Below are 26638 nucleotides of genomic sequence, written 5' to 3' on the forward strand. Positions count from 1 at the left end.
AACACAATCACATCCTTTGAACACGCGAACGAGACAACAGCGCCATCGGTGTAGGTATTAAAAGTGACAAGGTCGACCAACATAAATAAATGTGTTGCTGTTGTATTACGAACATTACTTACCTAAAAATTCGCGAAGTGAGAAAGCATAGAAATAAAACTAAAATATTGTGCAAATGTGATGTTTTGTATTTTTACAATAGGCATATGTATTTAGTACTCACATATTAGTACATACATATGAATGAATTTGTGAAGTGTATATTAATGGAAAAACAAAACAAAATAATACAAATACATAATTGCCTAGTAATAAGTAGCTAAGCATCTGCACGCGGTTTCTAATTCGAGTGGAAATATAATACAAATTGTTCAAAAGAAACTGTTGCACATTAGTACCAACAAAATGCAAGAATGAATATATATATGTATAATATTAATGAACGAAATTTTATTTGGCTGCACAGAATCGGTAATTTTTGTTATATCATTTGTGTTTCTGAAGATTTTCGGATTTCTCACTGAAATAACAGGCGACCAGCATAAAAAGCGACACCAAAATAATTGCTTTAGATCAAATATATACTCTTTTTTCTGGAATAGTTGTATAAAAACAGTAAGTTCATTAAGCAAACAAAAGTTGTCAAATATTAAATAACAATAAATTTAAAAAATATGATTACATACATACATACATATGTACACGTGTAAAATAATAATACAATTAAAATTTAATTTCGTTTCATTTCAAAAAATATACAAGCTTAAAATTACGGGACTGAAACTCTGTTTTTGTCACATTACTTTATTTTTCCATATATTAACATGTTGAGTTATCAAATTTTCAAAAATATACATAAGTATAGGTATATATGTTGTGAGTGTGTCAGAATTGTAGATATGTAGATAGATTTTAAATGAAATTAACGTTCGCCGTAGAAGAATGGTGTTTATGTGTGACTAACATTTTGAAGGGACATGGTTCGAAACCCACTGTGGGCGTGAAACATCAAACGATAGGAGAGGTTTAGTAGCGCCCGTCTCCCGGTAGGCAATGTAAAACCTACCATTTTATTTCTGCCTTGAAAAAAAACTCATAAAAACCATGTATCGTTCGGAGGCGTCATAAACATGTAGACCTCTCCATTTGTGGAATAAAATCAAGACTCACACCGAAAATTGGAGGACGAGCTTGGCCAAACGCCAAACAAAGGATATACGCACCAATCAGTGGGATTACATATACTACTTATTTTACTGTAATATGAATATCTGTTGCATTTTATACAATTTTCAGTCGGTGAACAAATTTTTAGAACAGAAAAGAATCGTTTCCGCGACAGTCGGTTCTAAAACCGGAACGACTCGGATTTATATCCGACGAAGAACTGTCACTTCAGCAGCTTTCCTCGTATATGCATGGGGAATGTTTATGCTGCTACAACAACAACAGAAACAAAAAGTAGCATTGAGTTATGCCTCTATGCTACTGTATTCTATTAGCAAAACTCTATTATACAATATATACATTTTATTTGTTAAAACAGTGCACAGTGTGCACCACATATTGATAAGTTTTTACTATTTATTTATTTTGTAATTTGAATAAATTTTCCATAAACATATAGTTCATGCTTCCAAAAAAAAACCATATGAAGCAAAGTTTCAAACTTTGTATAAAATTTGTAAAAATTCGTCAAAGTTTCATCAAAAGTTTAAATTTTATACTTCGAATTTTTACAAAAATTTCGGACATGCAGTTTTATACATCATTGAATTTTGGTATTACATGCGAAAATACTTGAAATTTCAAAATAAATAATTATTAGAAAATTAGCAATATGTGGTGTGCACTTCATTCCGACTGCTACTCGATCCCGTTTATATGATTCCGTTGTTGCATTATGGCACTATTCAAATAAATAATTTTATTTGAAATTTTAATTTTATTCAAATGTTATGTACACTTTCTTGCGAAGGTTTTGTCAATAAAAGTTCTGTCACTGGCCATCCCTTGATTCAAAACGTATATTGCCTTGTTTTTGTTGTTAGTATCTATTGTTGTACTATTTTTGCTTACTACAAATATTTTTCAATACTTTTTCGTACAAATACATCTAGAAGCTTGGGAAACTATTAATAAATTTGCAAAGTCTTGTTTGCTTTAATCTTTTGGTCAAACTAGAGTTTGGCGGAAATAAAATTCAGCATATATTAGCCAATAAATACAGGTAAACAAAGAAATCATGGTTACATATCCGTTGCTTATAAATTTCCCATACTAAGCCAACATTACCATATCTTTTTAAAAGTCTAACACCTTAAGAAACAGCCTGCTAACTTGACATACGCTTGCCCATGATGGTGGTCGGTAACGAAGGAAGGACAGTGCAGAGTATTGTTTACAAGCGCGCGGAAGCATTTTGAGCAAACACGAAAAAAGAAAATCATTAATGGATTGCAAACGCAATAATGTTATTTTTCAGACCAACGCTAGCTATTGTTGTGACAGGCAAGCTGCTGCAATTGCCCACTACCCTGGTGGGGGCGTCGTCGTTCACAGTGCTGAATGTCGAATCGTCTATCTGCTCTGTCAATAGTTTTCCCCTACGATCGTTTGGCAGGATTGAATGCCAAATGTCGTGTTGCGCATTGAAGTCACCTACAACCAATCGGTTTTATATAAATGTTAAAAATTTCGAGCTCGGCATCGCCTGACCGGACAGCTATACCTTGATATTCTAAGGTACTGTGGTACGATGAGACGATACTGCACTGTGTGGTGGTCTATGAATGCTAAGCCACCCCGTTGTCTCGCTCGCGATCATGTCTGTGCACGTTATAGTCTTCCATGGTAATCCAAGAAGAGTTGGCGCGCAGCTTGGTTTCATGGGCCGCAGCCATCGCGAATAACTGATGCCAGGTTCCGAGGTATTCCGGTCTGACACACGGACCAGACTGTACGGGGGACCAAAAACTGCTTGTTTGAAGCAGGAGGGATGGGGATGGGCTATGTTGGGGAGTTGTGTGCAGGTGTGGGTTGTGGGGCCGGTTGGTAGTGTCGGCCTATAAGGGGATGTGGTAGCCGTTGAGGCGTTGAAAGTGTAGTTCTGCTGGAGTCGTTTATGGCAAACGGAGTAATAGAATACCTCTGGCACAGGGTTGGATTCAATACCAGCCCTAAGGAGAAGTATTTGGAGCAAGATTGCTGCATGGAATTGCTCCTGTAACGATAGAGGGGGATGATAAACGGTTTACTACAAAGGGCTAGTTTACTGTGGCGGCAGCCCTTGGTCGGGGAAAACTCGAGTCATTCCGGTAACGTAGAGCCGGCTGCCATAGGAATGTTTTTTTTCGCTGTCGCATAATAGATCCAGTTTTCATTGCCAGTGACGATGCGATGCATAATCGCCTCATAGGTCACCAAACATCTCTTGATATCCCTCTCCTTCAATGGATGTGGTACTCAGTTACCTGCTTTCTGGACCATTCCCATCGTGTGCAAACGTTTACCGACGGTTGAGCTGTCAACATCCAACTTTTTAGACATATCATCAAGGGTTCGACATACATACGTCTTCATCCAATAATTGTTGTAATTGAGTATCTTCGATTTTTTTCGGTGCCCCACCGCGATCTTTATCACTCACCTCGAAATTACCACTTTGGAAGTATCGAAACCACTCTTTACAAGTTGTATTTGATGGAGCGTGATACACGTAAATATTGATCAATATACGACACGTTTGAGCCGCCCTTTTTTCAAAAGGAAATAATGAAGCATGACTTCTCTCAAATGGTGTTTTTTCGGTACAAACGTAGACATTTTTGACGTCAGATAAAAAAAATCTTTACGCTTCAAACGAATGTCAACTACTGTAATCGAGACATACACACTTCCAAATTACCTGAGCGAACAAAAAAATAGTAAAAATATAGCAAACATTCTACGGAATAACTGATTTTGTGTTCTCGTTTACAAGTTTCAGAAACAGTCCAAACAGATGACACCAGTGTGGTAACTACATAAATATACATACATACATATGTATAAATTAGTCACACTTAAAACACATTGGGGATTTCGGCGAAATCTCTCTGGAAAAGTAAAGAAAAATAAAAGGCTATTCCAAGAGAAATAGAAGGCTATTCCAAATGGCGGACCATCACCTTAAAACTCTTTATTAACTCCATGCCATTCGGTTGAGTTAAATAATTAAAAAAAGGCAATATATAAATTATTAATACGACGGGAAAGAAAACTCACAATTTTTTAATCCCAAATACAGCAAATAATTTCGTTCTTAAAAGCGAATAAAACAGTCCCAATAGTAAAAAGCAGTCTCTCGTTAAATTTATTTCTCATATTCGAAGTAAGCTTGAATTTTTTTTGAAAAAAATTATTTCCAACTTTTTTTAATACTTGATTTGAAATAATAAGTTAACTTTACTTGACCAATTTTTTACCTTAGTCCGATGTTATAATACTACAATATATACATATATTCAGCAAAATGCTAGAGCTATTTATTGTAGCAGCTGATCTTTCTCTTGCCTTTTCTATGATATTATAAGAGAGGCGACTGATTTTCTATTCTCTCGTCTTCTTATGTCTCTTGCGTCCGTATTCATAACGTTTTTATAATTATGCCTACAGAACATTACAAAATTGTATACATGTTCTCATATTCGTCTGATATTGATTTTTCTATGACAAAACCTACATTTACATACTAATTTAACTATGTTGCTAAATAATACTAAATTGTATTGTTTTCTGTATAGAAAAAAATTCTTGATCATTGTTAAATAAATACATAAATAAATAAAACTTATCAATAGCCCAATCAACTGTTATAGAAACTGTTTCGTCAAATGTTGTTTTTTACATCTTCTTCGCGACCAATTAAAGTTGCCGATTCGGGAGCTACGAAATCATGAGGATTCACTAACTCGCATGGTTATGTGGCTTATATCATGTTTCGACCGCAGCTTACTCTTGGGTCAAATCCCATACAAATATTACAACCAAAGCCCATCGTTCACAGCGTGTATGTGATATTAAATGATGGCAAAAGTATTCATTTATTTGATTTTTTTCTTTTTGGTTATTGCATTCTTATGAAAACATAGGAGCAATCTTTTGGAGCTTGTGACAATTTGATTGACTGTTATAGCCTAGACAGACGGTGGCGTTAAGCGGGATTAAACACTTATATTGAGTTATCTCAGGAATTAAGTGCGACTAATGTGGATTAACAACTAGAGAGAGTTAATATCTCTTGTGAATAAAAAAATAAGAAAACTTTTAAAGAGAAGAACAAAAAAGACTGGATGCAATGCTAGTTTGCACTTTTAAATTACCTAAATTCTTTTGATATTTCGGAGCAGTTTGAGAAATTGCAATTTAAGATTTGTTTAATAAATAATTATTTGTTTGTATCAGGACAACTAATACCCGTATTTGTTGCCCGCGGTCCATCTTTTATTGACAAAACTATACAATAAGCAAATCAGCTGTTCACTAATCCGCTTAACAACCGTCTGTCGTACCCTACCTGATTAGTAGCGTTGTAAAGTAAAACAGATACTACGGTGTATGGGCCGCCAGAAAGTACTTGGGGACATCCCAGCCAAACGTCAAACTGTTAGACACACAAAACCCAGGTGCGTCAATACACGGTAACAGATACAGCAGTAGAATAGCTGACTTTCTATACTTGAGCAAATTAGCGCGAAAGCTACCGCTACAGTTTCGTCGGAGTGGTAGCAAAAAACTGGTAGGCAACCGGAGCACTGCTACCAAAGTATTTCAGTATGCTACTGCAACTGCAATCGCTACTGTTCGTGCTTCTGTTGCTTTGCACATATGTATGTATGAGGGTGTTATTTGGGAACTGTTCGTTTTTGTTTTGCTAGAGGATGGAGGTGTGGTTGAATACAACTTAAAATTATGTTATTTTATAGCTTTTTGTTAAAAAAAAAATCATTCATGAATATTTTTTAACAATTTATTTATTTACATGTGTTTAAAATTTGGAATATGGCGTTATATCATATTCCACTTCAAATAATCATACATACATAATATATATATATACATATGTATATACAAAAATGTACATATACATATGTAAATACACATATGTGTTACACAAATGTATGTACATACACAAGAATGATAGAAATAAAACTGCGCCCATCAGAGAAGACGTGGTGTCACAGTAGTCTAGTTATGCAGTGTTGAACCCTTTGTTCTTCGAAATAAATTTAGTGCTTTTTTATACCCAAAATGCGAAAATGTTTGAGTTTGGTGTTTGTTTCTTTTTTCAAGTTAACTTTCAAGTTTTTTAAGTTTATTTGTGTAAGTTAAAAAACATTGTATAATTAAAAAAATGTCACTCTTGCATTTAAAATTGAAAATTTCTCGATTCTTATAATATTGTATAATATGTAAGTGCAAATTAATTTTTTTACTCCTGAGGTTATGTGAGAATATTGAATCTCCATCTCTCAACTCTTTAAAACCATTTAAAACCTTTTTGTAAAATCTGCCTTTGAATTTAAGGGATACGAATTAAAGCCATTAATAGTAAGACATAACGACTTTTTTGAAAAAGGAGTATCTTGGTACATAAACTCAAATATAACAAGAAGGCTTTCGACCTTTTAAAAAAAAAATTCGTAACATAAGTTTTAAAAACAAAAATGGATTTTCAAAACACTCAAACCAGTCTATTGTACGTAACCACAACATATTTAATTAAAACCTAGACAATTTGTGACGCATGTAAAGTTCTTTAAGTAATTTAATAAAAATTTGGCATTTTCTTTTCTTTAAATGGGCATTTTAGTGCTTCTTTATAGGGCAAACTAGGCAGTAGCGAGAGACAGATTTGACTTTTCGTAGGAGAAGAAGTTTGCGAACACATACATAAATAACATACGAATAATCACCAACACCAACAATAATCGAATCACCGATAATGTGTCCAGATGATGAAAAAGCTAAATAGAACTGAGCGAATTATTGAATTAATTTGAAGAAAATGTATATTTTACATAATTATAAACATCACATTTTAATTAGAGGAGGCTAGAAAAATGTCAGGATTATACCAATACCTTGAGGCTAGAGAACAAAAAAATGATAAGTTAAGTTACGAAAATGGTAATCTGATCACACTAAACACCAATTGGACTAAGGTTACGTCACGAAAATCAGCTGATATTGTAAAATTCAGTGAGAGCACAGTAACGGTGCCACGATAGGTGCCACCTTATTATTCTCTCCATCGTGTGTACATACATATACATACATATATACGAACTTACAAAGGAGCATTTTCGTTTTAGGGTTTTATTTAACCCCTTCGGACCTCATGTGCACAATTATGCACATAATGTTTAAAGCCTTATAATATTTTTATTTTACTTTGTTCACAACATTTGGGACCTAATGTGTATAATTGTGCACATGCCGGAAAATTCGGAAAACTTAATAAATATGTATAATTTTTCACACATTTGTTTTTATGATGTCCTTCTTACTAATAATTAGTAAAGAAATAATTTTATTATCCATTAACAATAATTCAGGTCTGAAGGGGCTAAATTTTTTTTTTTAATTTTTTAATATTGAAGTGCCCCAACACAAATAGCTGTATATTTCCGGAAGTACATCAAGTGGTTAGTATTTGCTTCAAACAAAAGCCTTCTTTATAACACGAAAGTACAGACGGACAACGCAAATCTAAATTATTATTGTTATGGTTTCCGCTTGCCGATAATTCGATGGTTTTTCCTTTTTCATAAATTTTAACAGGTAGGTGAGTGATAATTCGGCAATAACAAAAGGTTAATATTATTGGCGCAGTGGAAATAAACAGTGACTCACAGCTTATTTGATGCAGCCGAAAAAATTATTAAAATATCAAATATATTTTATGGTATTTCCATCACAGAAAAAAATCTTATATTTTTTTATTGTTAAATAACATATTTTATTTAATAACAAAAAATGTTTCTTTATAAGAAAGATATGGCAAATTAAAATAATTCAGTTACAGTTTTGAGGTTAAATAATGCACTAAATTAAAAGTATTCAAAAAAACGTTAACACATTATTTGATTCAGAAAAGCTTTTAACAGGGAATTCATAGATTCTAGAAGTTTTGCTGTATAATCATTCTTCCTGTAGTGCCCTTTTCAGATCAGAAGCATTAGAAATATTACGGTTTCTTATTTTATTTTCCAGCAGTGACCACGAATTCTCAATAACGTTCAGATCTGGACTTTGTGCAGGTGTCTGTACTACATGTGGGCAGTTCCAGATAAGCCAAGTTTTACAATACCAGACGTATGCTTGGGATCGTTGTCTTGGTAAAACCTAAACGAATCCCTAATGCCCATTTTATCCGCACTTTGTACTAAATTATCTTTAAGGAGATCCAGATACATCTCTTTATTCGTGTTTCCTTCGATAAATGTTAAGTTTCCGACGCCTGAATAGGACAGGCAACCCCATACCATCACACTTCCCCCGCCGTATTTAACTGTAGAGCGTAAATTACATGATTGAAGCGCGGTGTTTGGTTTTCTCCAAATGCACGACTTCCCATTAGACCTGAAAAGGTTAACTTTGCTCTCATTCGCAAAAAAAAAATACCAGTCTAACGGTTAGACTTGATAGAAGTGAAACCTTCCGTAAAACAAACTGAGAGAGAATAAGACGAAAGCAGCATTAGGAGCGGGATAATTATAGGTTCATTATAATATTGCTATAAAGTTCATATTTTATTTTCTTCATTTTATCATTATTCATCCTCAATGTTTTCAATTTCAACATATGATGCGAGTGGCTTATGATAGATAAAATATGATACAAATGCTTTGGTTTCGATGTTGTCAAAAAAAATACTCAAACGGACCGAAGAAACAGACTTACAAATTTCTTCCATTTTCGTCTACTTGTATTCATATAAAAATGTATGTCTCTTCCCACCAAAGCTAAATGTATTAGTATATTTTTTTTCTTGTATTTATTCAAGGCTGAAATCCAAAAAACTGTTTTCAATAAATAATCAGAAATGTCCTACAATGCAAATTTCAAAAAAAAAAAAAATTTATTTCTTGTGATTCGAACCAAGAATTCTGGATCGGAAGCTCACATTGCTAGCCGCTCGGCAATCGCGCCATACTGTCGGTGTTGGCCTAAAAGTTATTTAGTTCGTCGCTACGTTTATATGTAATTCGTTTCACTTTTTCCCAAATCACTCCCAACGATTCTAAAGAAGTTTTCACTTCAAAAATTAATGTACGAAATATTTATACCGATTCACTTAAACTGACTTTCAGTATCTAAACCAAAAAACTGTTCAATAAATAATCAGAAATGTCCTACAATGCAAATTTCAAAAAAAAAAATCCATTTTCGTCTACATGTATTCATATAAAAATTTATGGCTCTTCCCACCAAAGCTAAATGTATTAGTATATTTTTTCTTGTATTTATTCAAAGCCGAAATCCCGGCGGTACTGCAATACCGGGTCAACCCGTGGCAGAGAAGGAGCAAGCCCCTAAAACACTCCGCCCATTTCCAAAAATCAGTTTAACATTTGTTGTCCTCCGATGGAGGATCTATCAGATGTTAAGCTGATAACCACACTACCTAGTCAATACATTTTAAATAATAAACCTAATAAAACTTTTGAGAATTACACGCTCACAAAAATTATTTATATCAACATATAATATAACGCTTCGTAACTAAATAACTTTTAGGCCAGCGACGACAGCATGGCGCGGTAGCCGAGCGACTAGCAATGTGAGCTTCCGATCCAAAATCCTTGGTTCAAATCACAAGAAAAAACAAAAGTTATTTTTATTTATTTCGTCGCTACTTTTATATCAACATATAATATAACGCTTCGTAGCCAAGTTGGTCGCTTTTTTCGTTTCACTTTTCCTCAAATCACTCCCAACGATTCTAAAGAAGTTTTCACTTCAAAAATGGACTTCCAGAACGAAATGTCTTTGTTCAAGTATTGTCTGCAAAACTTCTTCTTTGTTTTTTATTACGAGCTTTAATCAACGGCTTATTTCGGGCAGTCGTTTCATGAAAATTTTCTTCGCGCTGAACTCTACGAACAGTTTTAGTGTTACAGATCTTGCCTAAGTATATTTCGGCTTTGTTAATTTTGGAGCGCTTAAATCGGGGTTTTCTTTAACTTTGCGAACAATCCACATCTTATCTGCATCATTAAATATTTTATTTGGCGCAGAACTGCCCTTATCTTCTATCCTGTTTTCGTGGTGAAACCTTTTTATAATGTGCTGGACAGTTTAGGAACAATTTCTGCAATTTAAATACAAATAACATCTTCCCTTTTTCAAGTTAAAACGCTAAGCTAATCAGAAAAAAAACACATTTCACCGTTATTGCATTCTCAGAGAAAATATAAAATATACTGCATCATTTCAACTGTGAGCATATTTTGATGAGAAAACTATATGTTCCTACATATATTTTTTCAGCAAGCATTGCTTTGTTATTGTTCTTTATGCAGTGTTAAACAGTACATACATACGAGTATCTCATTACAAGTCGTATACATTTTTTTATTAAATTTAATAAACATCGAGTCATTTTCTTTTTTCTAAAAAAGTATTACCTGCATCAAATAAGCTGTGAGTCACTGCATATGAAAATAGTTAGAATATATGAAAACAGTTAGAGTTTCATGTTGTAATTAATTAATGAGCTGCAGTCTAAAAAAACTCCTTTAATGCTTTAAATTACTTCGATCTTGTTAATGACGGAAACGTTAAGTATAAAATGTGCAGGCAAAGCTTTGAAAACCGGTTTACCATACAATAAAAAAATTAATACATGTGCGTAGAGAATGAAGAAATTGAACTACTTGTATCGTAGGTGCTAGAACTGTTAAGCATTAAGCCATCACAGTAAAAATTTCAGCCCGTTTCTGTAACTCAATTTTCTCAATTGAAATAATCAATTTGACGTCACATTAACGACATTCGCACTTGTGGTGTTCCTGTAAAAAAAGAGCAGATTTGATCGACAACTCTGGTAGTCACCGACGTGTTCCATTCCATTTCAGTGCGAATACTCAACTGAAAGGGTTTCTGTAACCAAATGAAACGAAAGATTGTCGATCAATATTCTCACTTAGCATTGAGATGGTGGTTTTCATGCATACTTTTCTGAATGCCGCCACAAACAATTGTTGATACACTTTCACACGTTCTTTGTTGATTGGCATACAATTCCTCCCACTTTGTCGATTAATGCTTACAGAAACCCTTTTTCTTAACTTTAGCAATTTAGATCGTCAATATAATCTACAACTTTGTCGATTCCTTATAAAAATGGGATATATTTAGAATAGTATATCTTTTAATATTTTAAATTCTTAAAATATGAACAACTTTATCGTTCCAATTTATCAAGAATTCAAAGGCAAGGGTGGAAAAAACTATAATTTGAATGGCAACAATTGTAAAAGTGTATTGTAAGAAAGTGAAATTTATTTTGCAAGATTTTTCGATGTACTTAACAACATATAAGTTTTACACTGATTGCAAAAATTTTTCGCTAAAGCCTAGTCGCACCATCTATTTTTGGAGATATTAAATGAGTTCTCATTTCAAGTTCAAATCCTTGGATTTAGCGGCAAGCGAAAACCATGACAATAAAAACGTAGATTTGTGTTGTCCGTCTATATCATAGAATGTAATTTAGCGCCCTATTTCAAATTATAGATATACATATGTAAATAAATAAATCATCAGCAGAGCAACCGAAGCGGGCGCAGTACCGGTAGCATACTTGAAATATTTCGGTAGTTGTACTCCGTTTAACTACCAGTTTCTTGCTACCACTCGGACTTCAGATAGTACTTCAGTTTTTTTGAATATTGCTCTTTACGTACCGCTTCTTATCGCAACGAAACTTAGCTAGGAGTAGAGCCCAACAGTTGTCACTGTGTCTTGTGCTACTGGCTCTAATACTCATCTGTTCAAGTCGAGAGCAGTAGCAAGATGCAAGAATCGAACTACGAAATAGCGTCACAATTTCCATTATTGGTTACAATATCAAAAATCTACAATTTATGTAGATATCATACATACATATATGCAAATTCCGTTTTTAGAATTGGCACAAAAGTATGTTTGCTACAGAGTACGATTAAAAGACTGTTTCAAGAATATTGATATAATTAAAAATTCAAGTTTAGTGATTTAATATTAATTCCATGCAACTACTAAAAGCAGTACCATGTATAATTCCACCTGGCAAAATACAGAGAAAAGGGACTCGATTCTTATTCCTTTTCATAAAAATTTTATATTACGAAATAGTAAGAATTCGCATATAATATAACGGAAAATCTTACACTGAGATTCTGTAATTGCCGAGAAATATATTCAAATACATTTGGAAAGAGCCAATGCTTTACCTTTTTGGTTGTGAAGTGATGGGATCTCCCACAATTGAGGTCGATCCTTCTTTCGCTGACAACTCAAGTGCTGATAACATATTCTGGAAGGTGAATAAGCAAGTAAGGTAAACATGTATGGGGAAAATATAAAACTGTTCGATTTTTTCTCATTCAGTTAAGACAACATACTCGTACATATGTACACATATTATCTTTAGTTTAACAATTTATTTGCACTAATTGACCATAAAACTTGTATTTATATTTAACTCTGGGTTTTTACAACTTATCTCATTCCTTATTTTTAGCGAATTTTAGTTCCTCTACAGTATTATTATATTCTTTACATTCAATTTCCAGCACATACATATTCTGATCACAAGGTTTCCCAAATGCTTTTTCACCCGATTGACATCTGAGTAAAATACCGTCCATTCGATTTAGTTGGTTGAACCATTCAGTGCTTGTCAACAACTTGAAATAACTGATATGTCCATACAGAGGTTTCATCTAAAAAATATACAAACATATTTTTCCGGTATATTATTGGTTTATTCGAAAGAGCAAAATAAAGTCTAACGGCGTCAAATCGCAGCTTCCAGCAAGATCACCGAACTGGATGGATAACTCTCTAAAGATAGAGACAGCTGCTCTTTCTACTCCAGTAAAACTGGAGATACACTGTGCTCATAAAACAAGTTCGATGTTATTCTGAAAGTTTTTGAAATTTTGTTTAAGAAAAAATAACTTGTGAGTCGCTTATTGTAGCTTATTAGCAGCAAAATTAAAAAAAAATGTATACATACATATGTAATCTAGCCGTCATTAGCCCATATTCCTGATAGAAACAGAAAACGAAAAAACTAGAATTGGGTGTACGAGTAGCTATTATATTTAGTAGTAAATTATATATAATATTATCGCTATCATATCCAACCAATCACTTCACCCTTGAACAACGTTGGAAAATATTATAAACTTATTTCTAAAGTCAGTATTGTGTAGCCCAAATCATCTTTTCTGCCGAATCGCACTTTTATTTCGGCAGCCATGTACAAGTAAAATTGTCGCATCTGGAGACACACCTGCACATGATCATCGAGAAGCTAATGCATCCTCCGAGAGTGACAGTGTGGTGCGGATATTGGGGCGGTAACATCATTGCCCATTTTGAAAATTTCGATCAACGGTGAGACCCGCAGAAGTAAGATAAACGATTTTTTGTGGCTGGAAATTGAAGACATGAATTTGGACATGAAGTATTCGTGAAATCAGAAACCGTCACCAGGGTCTTTGACAGTCAAGGCAACCACTTCCATAAATAATGGTATGTGCTCTTACAAATAAAGCAATAATATACCGAGAAGTAGACTTTTATTAAATTTTTAAATAAACTCACATACAACCGTTATATGCACAAAATCTGCAAAATATTCTGCATTAGCATTTGAAATATTTTATTTCTATTAATATTTTTATTTATTTAGACTGACACGTCATATAATGTATTCAAAATATAAAAGCGATGCATATTTTCTCTTCCACGAAAAATAATTATCAAAAAGTTTATTTTGTTAAACATGCAATGATTTTTTATTAAATTTATTAAGCTTTTGTAAACATGTACGAATTTATGTTTGTATGCGCATTTATGCATCAATACGTACAAGTATAAGTATAAATATAAGTAGTGTGTACTTATGTACACACATACGTATATGGTTAAACACTTGTACATAATCTGTGAGTAATAAAATTTCAGCAAATGCATTTTGTCCCTTTATTCCTATCACGTTCCCGTCTGGCAGAATCAGCTGATTTTCATTCACAAACCGGGAAGTAAGTAAATAGCACATTTTACAACTACCGAATGTATATATACATATCTATATGCACATATGAATATATGTATGTACATAAAACGAGAGGGAAAAGAATTATCAGATTCGTATTTTTTTATATTTTGTTTTATTGCATTGTCTCGTCACAACAAGCTAAAACACATAAAAATGAGTCTATGGTATGGAACAGTTGCTGAAATATATATATACAGTGATATTTGTAAGATTGCTCAGAGCGGGCAATAGGGCCGATGCCGAAGCCTCGAAAAGCTATAACACATTTTTATGTTTGAGTATTTTTATTTTTTCCTTCCTCACACATTCGTATATGCCCGCACATGTTCATATGCATAGCCATTCGTACCAAGTAATGCACTCACACAAATGCAGATAGCACTTACAAAGTTCCATACTACAAGTAGTATAATACTTGCAGGAGGGCATACATATATTAAATAGTTTCCTTTGTTGACCTTTATTTGCCAGACTGTGTAGTGTAGTCATGTATGTATGGGTTCACATGTACCGTTATTCTACTCGCCCAACATACAAGTGTGTATGTTCATATGTGTATGTGTATTAAGAGGTGCTTGTGATATTGGACTATAGAAATATAATAAATTATGAAGACACATTGAAGAAAAAATTTTCAGTACAACTACAATAGCACATTTCAGTGATTTCCAAATTATCACATTTGTAAAAATAATATAAATAAAAATTAATAAACACATTTTAACATTGGCTTTGATTCTTAAAATTTCAAGTAAAAATAGTTTTCAGGCCTCTTTTTTCTGGACACAATTGTATTTTTACCTATTTATAGTACTCCTATGGAGAATAACTACATAAGTATTTTCAATTTTACGAAAGTAATGATCTCATTTACATTTTTGATTCGATTTTTTATGAAAGTAATATATTCAACATTTAATTTTACTCATATATGGAGCCACGTTATGGTGATTTCATAAACAATGATTTTTCTTCTCTTAATATCCAGTTAATATTTAACCCCATCACTAGTCACAAATTTTAGTTGATTGAATATCATTGTCATTTTCATTCAAAAATTAATCCTTTTTTTCATCAATTTTGTTTTTGAATAACTTTTTTACTGGATAAAAAAAACAATTATTTTGAGTGATGGAAATCTTTATGTTGACCCTAACGCGCTCCATTGCTTTTCATGTTGAACACTGTCAGTCTACAAGTGTCAAATATAAGGTTGTCAAAAAAGTCTTGCGGTATTTTTATTGAATTTTCAATTGTTCATAAAATTGGTTATAATAATGCGATTTAAGTCAAATATGCGCCGATTTGTTCGATGACGAGTTCCCACCGAGATGCCAACCTCATAATGCCCCTCTTATAGAAAATCTCTTCCCTATTGTCAAAAAACTCGGAGAGCCAATTTTCACAGGACTCTCTTGTGGACAACTTCCGACTACCAAGCTCGTTCGCCATGGACAGAAATAGGTGGTAATCACTTGGTGCGAGATCCGGACTATACGGTGGATGCAAAAGAACCTCCCATCCGAGCTCCCGGAGCTTCTGGCACGTCACCAAAGATGTGTGTGGCCTGGCGTTGTCCTGATGGAAGACAATTCGGCCTCTGTTGATCAAAGATGGCCTCTTCTGCATGAGTGCTGCATTCAAGCGGTCCAGTTGTTGGCAGTACAGGTCCGAATTGAGCATTTGGCCATAGGGGAGCAGCTCATAGTGGATGGTTCCCTGCCAATCCCACCAAACACACAGAAGAACCTTCCTGGCCGTCAATCCAGGCTTGGCCACCGTCTGGGCAGCTTCACCGCTTTTCGACCACGACCGTTTGCGCTTCACGTTGTCGTAAGTGACCCACTTTTCATCGCCAGTCACCATCCGCTTCAAAAACGGGTCGATTTTGTTGCGATTCAGAAGCGATTCGCATGCATCCATACGGGCAAAAATGTTTTTTTGCGTCAAGTCGTGTAGCACCCATACATCGAGCTTCTTTTTGAATCCAAGCTTCTTCAAATGGTTTATAACGGTTTGATGACTCATGCCCAGCTCTTGGCCGATGCTACGGCTGCTACTATGCCGGTCTCTTTCGATCAATTCAGCGATTTTATCGCAATTTTCGACGACAGGCCTTCGGGACCGTGACGCATCTTCGATCACCTCTGCACCAGCACGAAAACGTTGAAACCATCGTTGTGCGGTGGAAATAGAAACTGTATCGGGTCCATAAACTGCACAAATTTTATTGGCAGCATGAGATGCATTTTTGCCTTTATCGTAGTAGTACTGTAAAATATGCCGTATTTTCTCTTTACTTTGCTCCATGTTTGCGACGCTATAACTCACGAGCGACTAAAAGCAAACAACAATTAATCAAACACGTGAACCGATGCGACAAATACAACTAGAACTACGCGCTTGGAAAGACAAGCTTGCGGAAATACCGCAAGACTTTTTTGACAACCTTATATGATAGGCGTACATCGCCATTTGCTAAAGTTATAAATTTTCAGATTGAGAGATCACACAATTTTTTCGGTGCGATATTATCCAAAAGTTGTAAAATATCACTTAAAACCAAGAATTTTTTGCCATTATTCTAACATCTAATTATAAAACTTATAACTGTTTTGAAATAAAATTAAAAATTGAAAGTTTTATGTTTAAGATTTTATTGTGAATGTTCTTTTCCAAGTAATCTATGCAATCAATTAAAACAAAAAATGTAAATAATTTAATTTAGAAAGCGTTACTTGTAGCAAATGAACTGCTCAATAAATTTGACGGAAGGGCACCAAAACTATTTAGTAGCGTATGCAGATGACATACCTAGCTATAGAGTTACGGGAAAGTACCTGGACACCATCAGTAATGTAATGACAACACACCTAAAACTGTACACCAATAGACATCTCGAGCAGGGATAGGGATAAACGCGGAAAAAACGGGTTTTACCAGGATGTGTAAGGTCCCGTCGTGGATCCTCCCGAAGCTAAGCCACAACGAACTACTTCTCAAAAATCAGGCGAGATACCTCGGAGTAATACTGGACAGTAAATTGCTGTGGAAGCACAATGTTGAGGAAAGGGTGAAAAAGGCCAGTCATGAGTTGTAGGCATGTAAAAGAATGCTGGGCGCTACTTGGGGACTAACACCCTCTCTGATGCATTGGTGCTACACGGCAGCAGTTAGACCGATATTGTTGCTTGGGGCCTTAGTATGGTGGACTGCGACAAGAAAACTGACATACTTAATGCCACTGGAAAGGATTCAACGACTCGCTGCTTTGTGCATAACAGGAGTGATGAAAACCACTCCAACGGCGGTGCTGGAAATGATACTCAGCATGCCACCTATTGACCTTATGGCGGAAAATCTGGCAGCGAAATCCGCGGGGAGGTAGGAAAGAGGAGTTCAGGTTGCACAGACTTCATGACTTCGTACTTAAATTGGGAGAGAGGGTTTTGGACTACAATTGAAGAGGAGGATTGGCACAAAGGCATGAAGCCTGGCCATAGGACCGACCTTTCACATCTACACAGACGGCTCTAAAACTTTAGGCGGAGTGGGAGCGGGTATTTACTGCTCAAAACTAGGTATTAGACAGCCTATCTAAACTGCCAGACCGGAGCAATATTTTCCAAACGGAAGTTTTTACTGTGGACAAGGACAAGAAAGAACTTAATAACTAATATATACGAACTCAATAATTAATAATGTAATATGATATAAACTCAATAATTAATATATACAAGCAGGAATAAAAGCAATAAGCTCTTATTGTATTAAGTCCAAAAATGTCCAACGGAGCAGGGGGGCCATAGAAAGGTTAGCCGCAAACAGTAGGCTACATATCTATTGGGTACCTGGTCACAAAGGCATTATGGGAAACGAAATAGTAGATGAGATAGCAAAAAATGCTGTTAGACTAACATTTGAACAAGAGAACGACACACTGAAATCGCTAAATACAATATACAACGAAATAGACGATTGCATGAAAAAGCGAGTGGAAGCTAGGTGGACTAATTTGACCACATACAAAACAGCAAAAATTATGTGTAGAACAAAATGCTTACGCTCTCACGAAAGGACTGCTGAACTATCATAGGTATGCTGAAAGGTCATAATCTATTGGCTGCACATGCGTACAAGGTAAAATGCAAGAAATGCAGAAAGGATGTTGAGGAAACTTTAGAACACCTTCTATGTGTTTGTTTAACATTATTAAAAACGCGTTTAAAATGCCCCACTGTTTGAGGGTCTGGGGGATGTCTTAAAAGCGGATCTCCCAGCTCTGCTTAGATTTGCCAAAAGCGTTGACATCCTCCATGATGTCTACTTTCAGTATTCATAGAGGTCAGTCTCCATCTGGTATGGCTAGAGACCAAAAGGTCTATGCGCGGCTTAATGCCAACCAGAATAACCTAACCTAACCTAATTTAGAAAGCAATAATACAATTTTTAAATACTTTAACTATTCACACAAAGCGCCACTTTTCCAACAGTGTTTCTTTTCAACCAATTTCATTAACTTCACTTTCTCGATTTATGAAAAATATTTAATTATTTTCAAAGCATTCGGCTGCTTTGAGAAAAAAAATTTTTAATTATTCGCTTGACATCTTTGATTCGAAAACTTTTCATTTGTATTTATTTTGTAGCGTGCAGGTGGACTGTGTGTGCTATCTCGACATCCTCAGGATAGCATCACGAATCGCTTTGCATTACAAAGTAACTGTGTATTTGTACTCGTAGTAAGTGAATTTTTTTCTAACATCTTCAAAAAAAAAATTATCTCATATTTCTCACTCACATTTGGGACGTTTTCATTCGGCAACTAAGCTTATTGAACAGATTTCAATATGACCTTAGATTAGTATAGAGCTGGCGGCCATAGCCGACTGGTTGGTGCGTGACTACCCTTCGGAATCTCCGGGCATTCACATCAAATAATAGAAAAAGGCTTCCGAGTGTGAAGCCAATGGCAAACCTCCGCGTGTATTTTTGCCATGAAAAAGCTCCTCATAAAACTATGGGTTCATCCAGTTTTACCTCTTTAGAACCGATTCCGATTGGTATATTCATTTGCCATTCTTCTTTTAATACCTTTTTCGGGTCAGTCTGGCTTCGAATTTTTTTTAACTAATTTGATCAATTTAGAAACATGGGATTTTAAATTGAAATAAAAAGACGAAATTTTAAATGGATTGGGCAATCTTTTTTATTTTTGTGTATAACTATTCATTATATTATAACATATTTATATTATTTTTTTTAAGATAATCCCTTCCAATGTTGACGGTATGAGGTCTTACGTTGTTGTGGTGAAACAAAACTTTGCGTCTATTCACTAAAGACGGTCGATCTTTTTTAAGTGCCTCATTCAGATTTGATAGCTGATGGGAATAATAATTAGCAGTTATCGTCTGGTTTGGTTCCAGAAGTTCATAATAAACAATACCGGCCATATCCCACCAAATAGACAGAAGAATCTTCTTGGGGTAAAGGCCATCTCTAGGGGTCCGTTCTGGTGTTTCATCTTTATCTAATCATTGGCGTTTGCGAACAGGATTATTGTAAAGGACCCATTTTTCATCACCAGTAACGATACGGTTCAAAAAACTTTCATTTTCAAGCCGTTGCAGCAGCTGAGAACACACATTCACTCTCTGCTGAACGTTGGCGACAGAAAGTCTATGCGGAACCCATTTTCCCCAGCTTAGAAACCTTCCCCAACTGAACCAGGTGCCTGTGAACTGTTCCATGCGATGAATTTAACCTCTGAGCTATCATATCGACTGTCAAATTTGGCTCAGCTTCCACGAGCTCGAGCAAGGCGTCGGAGTTAAAGACTTCAGGAATGCAAAAATCGTACAAAAGTGAAACTATGGGTAAAATACGCACGAACTTATGGTCTGACCTGATATTAAACGAATTGTCTGTGGATAGTATTATCGACATAAATAGTAACATAGAAAATGTTGATTATGAGTTGTTAAGGCAGGAAAAACTCTCTACTACGTTTAAGTGTGAAAAAATAAGCGTAGATGATATCGCTTATATTGTTAGGAAATCAAAGACAAAATTGGGTGGAAACAACGTATTATCAGAAGGAGTAATTACGGATTCAGTGGAATATATGGATCACTTTTACGCCATACTAGTAACTAGTAGTCTTAGATCAAGAACAGTACCTATGGAATAGAAAACTTCCACCATAGTGCCACCAAAGAAGGTAAAAAATACTATTAAAGCTGAGGAACTTAGACATATGTATATACACCCTTCCTAATTTGGAAAAAATATTAGAAACGGTGGTTAAAACCAACTAATCCTCTAATCGAGTCCAAAAATATTTTCATAAAGGAGCAAAGAGTCTTCGGGGCGATTGTCCGGGAAATAATGTTACAAAGATTTGAATACATTGGTGTGGAGACCACTGAACTTGAATGGTTCCGTAGTTTCTTGTCAGATCGGAAGCAACAAACGCTTATAGATTAATCTATTCCAAGAAATATAGGAGTCGAAATTGGCTTACCACAGGGGTCGTTCCTAGCTTCCATACTTTTCATTGATTATACCTATTAATGATGTAAATACAGCATTGAAACATAGCAAGATAAAACTATTTGCTGACGATACTCTCTTAACAGTCAGCGATAGAAATCTGTCTAGAGCAGTAACAAAAATCCAAGAAGATCTTGACTCTTTATACAACTGGTTGTTCTTTCTAGAGCCATAACTCTTAGCTTACAATTAAAAAATGAGAGAATTGAAGAAGTAAAAGTAGTTAAATGTCTTGGAATTTATATATCGCACCCTAAATACAAAAGGGTCAAAACTCAAAATGAGCAGAAGCTCAAATATGAACGAGACGTTATCAATAAAACGGTCCGCGGATGACATATGGCAAAAATAAATTTTTTGTTTTTTGGTAGGACTGTTATAAGCTTGCATGGCAAATTTCAGCGTGATATGTCACATAGTTTGTTTTCTGTGCTACTGTAAACAAGTCAAGCTCGAGTGTGGAAAATTTTGAGTTGTGCCTCTTTTGTATTTAGGGTGCGATATGTAGATAATAAGTTAAAATTTTAGGAGCACGTTGAATAACAGTTAATAAGATTGCGAAAAACAATTGGGCTCGTGAAAAGGTCATGCAAGTACATAGGAAAGAGATATAAACGTTTGGTTTATAGATCAATAGTTGAGCCGCATTTTATATACTGTCCAACGACTTTTTTGTGGCAGCGACACACAAGTTGAGAAACTCCACAAAAATGCAAAACAGAACTATGCGATTTATTTTGAATAAGCGTTATGATACACCCATACAAGAAATGATCAGAGACTTGAATTGGCTGAGCGTGAAACAGCAAATATTTTATCAAGGTCGTTTTTAATATAAAGCAGGGCGGCCGCCGTAGCCGAATGGGTTGGTGCGTGACTACCATTCGGAATGCAGAGAGAACGTAGGTTCGAATTTCGGTGAAAGATCAAAATAAAGAAAAAGTTGTTCCTAAAAGCGGTCGCCCCTCGGCAGGCAATGGCAAACCTCCGAGTGTATTTCTGCCATGAAAAATCTCCTCATAAAAAATATCTGCCGTTCGGAGTCGGCTTGAAACTGTAGGTCCCCCCATTTGTGGAACAACATCAAAACGCACCCCACCAACAGGAGGAGAAGCTCAGCCAAACACCCAAAATGGTTGTATACGCCAATTATATGTATATAAAAGGGCAAGTCACCGTATTATCTGCACATTAATCTTAAATACATAAACGAAACCCATTCATATTTACTCAGGGGAGGTAATAGTTTTAGACTACCACTGAAGAAGTTGATAAGAAAAATATATTCTATAAAGGATTAAAATGTTCTAAAGAGCTACCAACTCAAATAAAAAATTCTGTTAACATGAGCACTTTCAAGAGGCTGCTATTGTAATCACAGTTAAAACGTTGCCGATTCCAATCAGTGGGAATATGCGTTGCATTAACTATGTTGAAGTCTAAATTACGCTGTAAAGACTTGATAATTGTAAACTATAATTTAATAACGTCATAACTAAATAAATAAATAAACAGCAACAAAACTAATGTCATCTATGTATGTGTTAGGTCCCGGACTTTTCAGCCCATATGTTATATATTTTACGTGCTTGCTTTTATCACCTTTGGGCAATATAATATTTTCTCTCCAAATAGAAAAAACAATGCTGGTCCAATGTAACTATCTAAGTAATCATTTCTAGGTTCTCAGTACAGTGACAAATACACAGTGTATATCGCACGGAGCTGGAAAGGATACTGATTTGTTGGCACTGCAACGCGTGGAAGAGGAGGCAAATCGCAGGAGCATTCCTATTGTGATTGGCGATCACTCCAATACCCACCACTCACTATGGGGCTTTAGCAACACCGACACTCTAGGTGAGTCCAATCTTTAAACCAACCGTGGGAATAAGTCCACTTCTGTGACATCAAATGGAGAGGAGTATCGTAATTGACAACCTTCTCTCTCACTAATGATCTATAAATTTCGTTTCAACTTTTTTTGAGAGCTTCGATACAAATACAAAGCATCACTTTCAGCTTTGCTTCAGAAACACACTTCACTCGGTATGCTCAGCGTACCGTAAAAACTAATAGGGCGAGCCCTTCTAATGGTGCTCACACTCACCAACGTATACGTACGCCCGTATCAGCTGACACGATGAAACTAATGAGGGCTCCATGTAAATCAATTCTCACCACCGTTCCGTTCCGTAGTATCGCAGATCGTTGTTTTATCATGTCAGCTGATTCGGGCGTACGTTTACGTTGGTGAGTGTGAGCACCATAAGACAAAGTCTGTTTGTCTCGCTGAGCTCGGAACATTGTCTAAAGTTAACGAAGCAGTGAACTTTGTTGCCAAAATGGAAGGTGTGTTCACGATTATTATTTTTTTTATGTTGCTACACTCGTCTCGAAGATATGTTCATGGTTTTAGCAAAAAATGGGTCAAAGGTTGTATAGAATTTTGTGTAAAAAATGGAATTAAGTGCTCAAAAGCATTTGAAATGTTGACAGTAGCATTCGGGGAGAGTACTCTGAGTCAAAATAATGTTTACATCGCTCTGAACGCCCCAGCACATCAATTACCGATGAAAATTTTCAGAAAGTGGCGAAAATTGTTATGGAGAATCGTCGAATCACAATTAGACAACAATCAATTTTGCTGAAAAAAATTGTTGAATTTTAGCCAAAAACAACGTCGTATGAGCATCGTTCAGGAATTGTTGAATGACGTTAACGATGATCCAGATTTGTTTAAAAGGGTCATAACTAGTGACGAATCATGGATATATGGTTATGACATTGAAACCAAAGCCCAATCGTCCCAATGGAAGAATCCAGTAGAGCCAAGAGTCGATAGCAGAAAATCGCCGAACACGCAAAACACTTGTCTTATTTATGCCTCTCACAAACAAAGTGTATTGCTAAAACCATCAACATATCTTCGGGACGAGTGTATCAATATAAAAATAATTATAATCGACAGTTGAATGTAAGTAACCCACGAAATTTAAAACCTTGACCTTATTTTTTAAACACACCTCGTATATAACTCTGCTTTTATAATGGCATTTCCTTAATACAGTCTAAAAGGCAAACGGAAACCGCCCTATAGGAACTTGGTTATCCCAGTCTTGAAGGGGGCACAATCATAAGCTTTAAAGAGGTGGAATGGGTATTTCCAACTGTGCAAATCTCCAAAACTAGATGACATCTTTCCCGATGAACTACAAGTCCGCTGAGAATTTTCAAGTCTTCTTCTCTGTCTAAACCATTACCATATACCAAGAAGAATGGTCTGCACACCTAACATAATTTTTTAGCACATACTTTTTCACCCTGTTACATCTCACCGTGTCAGCACTCATACTCTAAAATCAGGTCCCTGGACACTTATCTACATGAAATTCTTGATAAAATAGATAGAGGACTTGACTTCCAGGAATTTACACTAGATAACCATCTAGATATACCTTTCTCCAACCTCTACCCGGATGCTGTTATCAGAGTCCTCCTCCGGGCGTCTCCAGATCAGCCATTAATGAAAAATGTCTCAGAGATGAGGGCAACCACCATTATCAGGTACACAGCGGGCAACACTACTCAGAGAGGATGAAGTGTTACGGTAAATATTCTAATCTTAAAACTGCAGAGTACTGGCTGTAACATCGCAGCGTATGCGTATGTCATTATGATAACAATATCAAGAAAGCAACTCCAAATTCTGATCGAACTATAACGAAGCGCCCTCTAAATATTGGATAGCTGACGTGGAGAGAGTGGACCGCCAAACACCACACCGAAATGATGCTTTTGACAAACAAATATAAAATACCCACTTTCAAGGCCCTCTCACAAAATGGGTTGGGGCTAGTACTTGCTACCGAGATAAAGTACCAAGGGATCTTAGACTGTAAACTCATCTAACACCAAAGCAACGAAGCCAAGTCTAGGAAGGCGGTAACTGCTAGTGCTCGAAAAGATACTATCCGAAATCCTCATGAAGATTGGAAACTACAGTTACCAAACCTAACCTGAAGTACGAATGCACTTGAATTTGCATCGGGCAAATTGTCAAGAAATATATTTTAAATTTAGACTGATTGGAAGAAATTAAATTGTTGTGTTGTCTACCATTTCTTATAAAATTTATTACCGAATACCCCAACTATTCAATGATATTCAAAAATAAGCTTTCTTCAGCTGGCAAGTTAAATAGTATCAATTGTTACTTACGAAGCCTTGCTTTTAATCACACGTACTCTGTCAAGCATTTTACGGATTTATCCGGCTTTTTCCAATTTCGATTTTATTTATGTAACTTGCATTGCGTATATGCGTTACCTTAGAACACTTTTGTATATAAATAAATTAATATATATATTTATTTATTTTATTATTAAATCCAAGATTAGTCGCCAATAGGTTTTCATCAAGCGATCTTCAAGATTTTACTTTAAGAATTCTACCTAACAAATTTTATTTTTCCAGTTTTTTAAATGAATTTATCTTTCGAAGAGCATTCGATATATTGAGAAAATGCTCAAAACCGCCAGCAAACAAAAGTTGTTGAAAGTTAACGCGTAACTTTGGTTCATACATATATAAAACTAAGCTATCATATGACACATACCACCTTGATCAAAAAGTTCCCGGAACAGTCGCCAAGTGGCCCTCGAAGTTAAATGATTTGAGGTCTGTTTTTTTTTGTTAGGTTGACACATCTGTGATTAACATTCCTACCAAAATTGTTTCGTTAGTCTTGAGTAAATATTCCTTTGCACGTGTTTTCGGTTTTTACAGTTTTAAAAATATATTTGAATTTATAACAAGTTTGTATTAAATTTTGAGTTAAAAACATATTTAAAGGTGCAAAAAACTTAGAAATATTGGGATACATTCTTTAGAAATATTGGCAGCAGCCGTTTCGAGCAGCATGAACGCTTCACAAGAGATAGTGGGTCCATCGAGGGTCACGAAAGTAGTGACAGGTAGTCGATATCGAAAACTGATGAGAACATCAATAAAGTAAAAGAAAAGTAGATAAATAGCCGCAAATTAACCATCAGAGAGCAATGTTGGTCCCAATGGACCTGAATATTACGAAAAAAGGGGCTGCGTTGACATCAGCAATACAGACATCAGGCGTATTTTACACCACGAATGTTTACCAGAAGGTCAAACAGTTAATAACGACTAGTAATTGAGTGTTATGAGACGTTTACGTGAGGCAATTCGCAAAAGTAAAGGATTTTTGAAAAAACAATTCATGGACTTCGCACCATCGCACAGTGCCATCATTATCCGAGCATTTTTGACCGAGATCGAAACGAATACAAAAGCTATCGAACTCACCCGATATGGCTCCCTTTAATTTTTTTCTGTTAGACAAAGTCAAAAAAAACTCTATGGGAAACGCGTGTTAACCAAACGAAAGTAATAGAAAAATCGCAGACGGCTCTGATGGCTATCCCGAAGTTTTGGACAATTCTTTTTTTTTTTTTTGGACTATTCCTTTCCCCGACAGCTGGTTCTACGTTACCAGAACGACCCGAATTCACTATATATCCGGCCAAGGACTGTCCTCCAGCAGCACTCCCCGTACATGTATGGGTAAAGTTTTTGCTGTTACATTTTTCCTATAAATTACAAGATAAGAAGTCCATTAGCGTATAGCTCTAGAGTCATTTCGGAACCCCTCAAAATTTTACACTCGTGCTAACATTAATTAAGACCCTTCATGTTTTTACAATATTCGCAGTATATTTCATGCAATAT

At 35.4% G+C, this 26638-nt stretch overlaps 1 protein-coding gene and 1 pseudogene across 1 annotated transcript in view; one reads left to right on the top strand and one right to left on the bottom strand.

Moving 5' to 3' along the window:
• The first annotated feature begins 526 nt into the window (after positions 1–526).
• Positions 527–26638, top strand: part of LOC129235464 (protein distal antenna) — a 43031-nt gene continuing 16919 nt past the window's right edge. Inside the window, exon 1 of the mRNA XM_054869327.1 lies at positions 527–615. The gene's annotated coding sequence lies outside the window, so the exon portion shown is untranslated. The remainder of the gene's footprint in view (positions 616–26638) is intronic.
• Positions 9510–9693, bottom strand: LOC129236522 (U2 spliceosomal RNA; annotated as a pseudogene).

Source organism: Anastrepha obliqua, chromosome 1 (assembly GCF_027943255.1).
Source record: "Anastrepha obliqua isolate idAnaObli1 chromosome 1, idAnaObli1_1.0, whole genome shotgun sequence".
Classification (NCBI taxonomy): Eukaryota; Metazoa; Arthropoda; class Insecta; order Diptera; family Tephritidae; genus Anastrepha; species Anastrepha obliqua.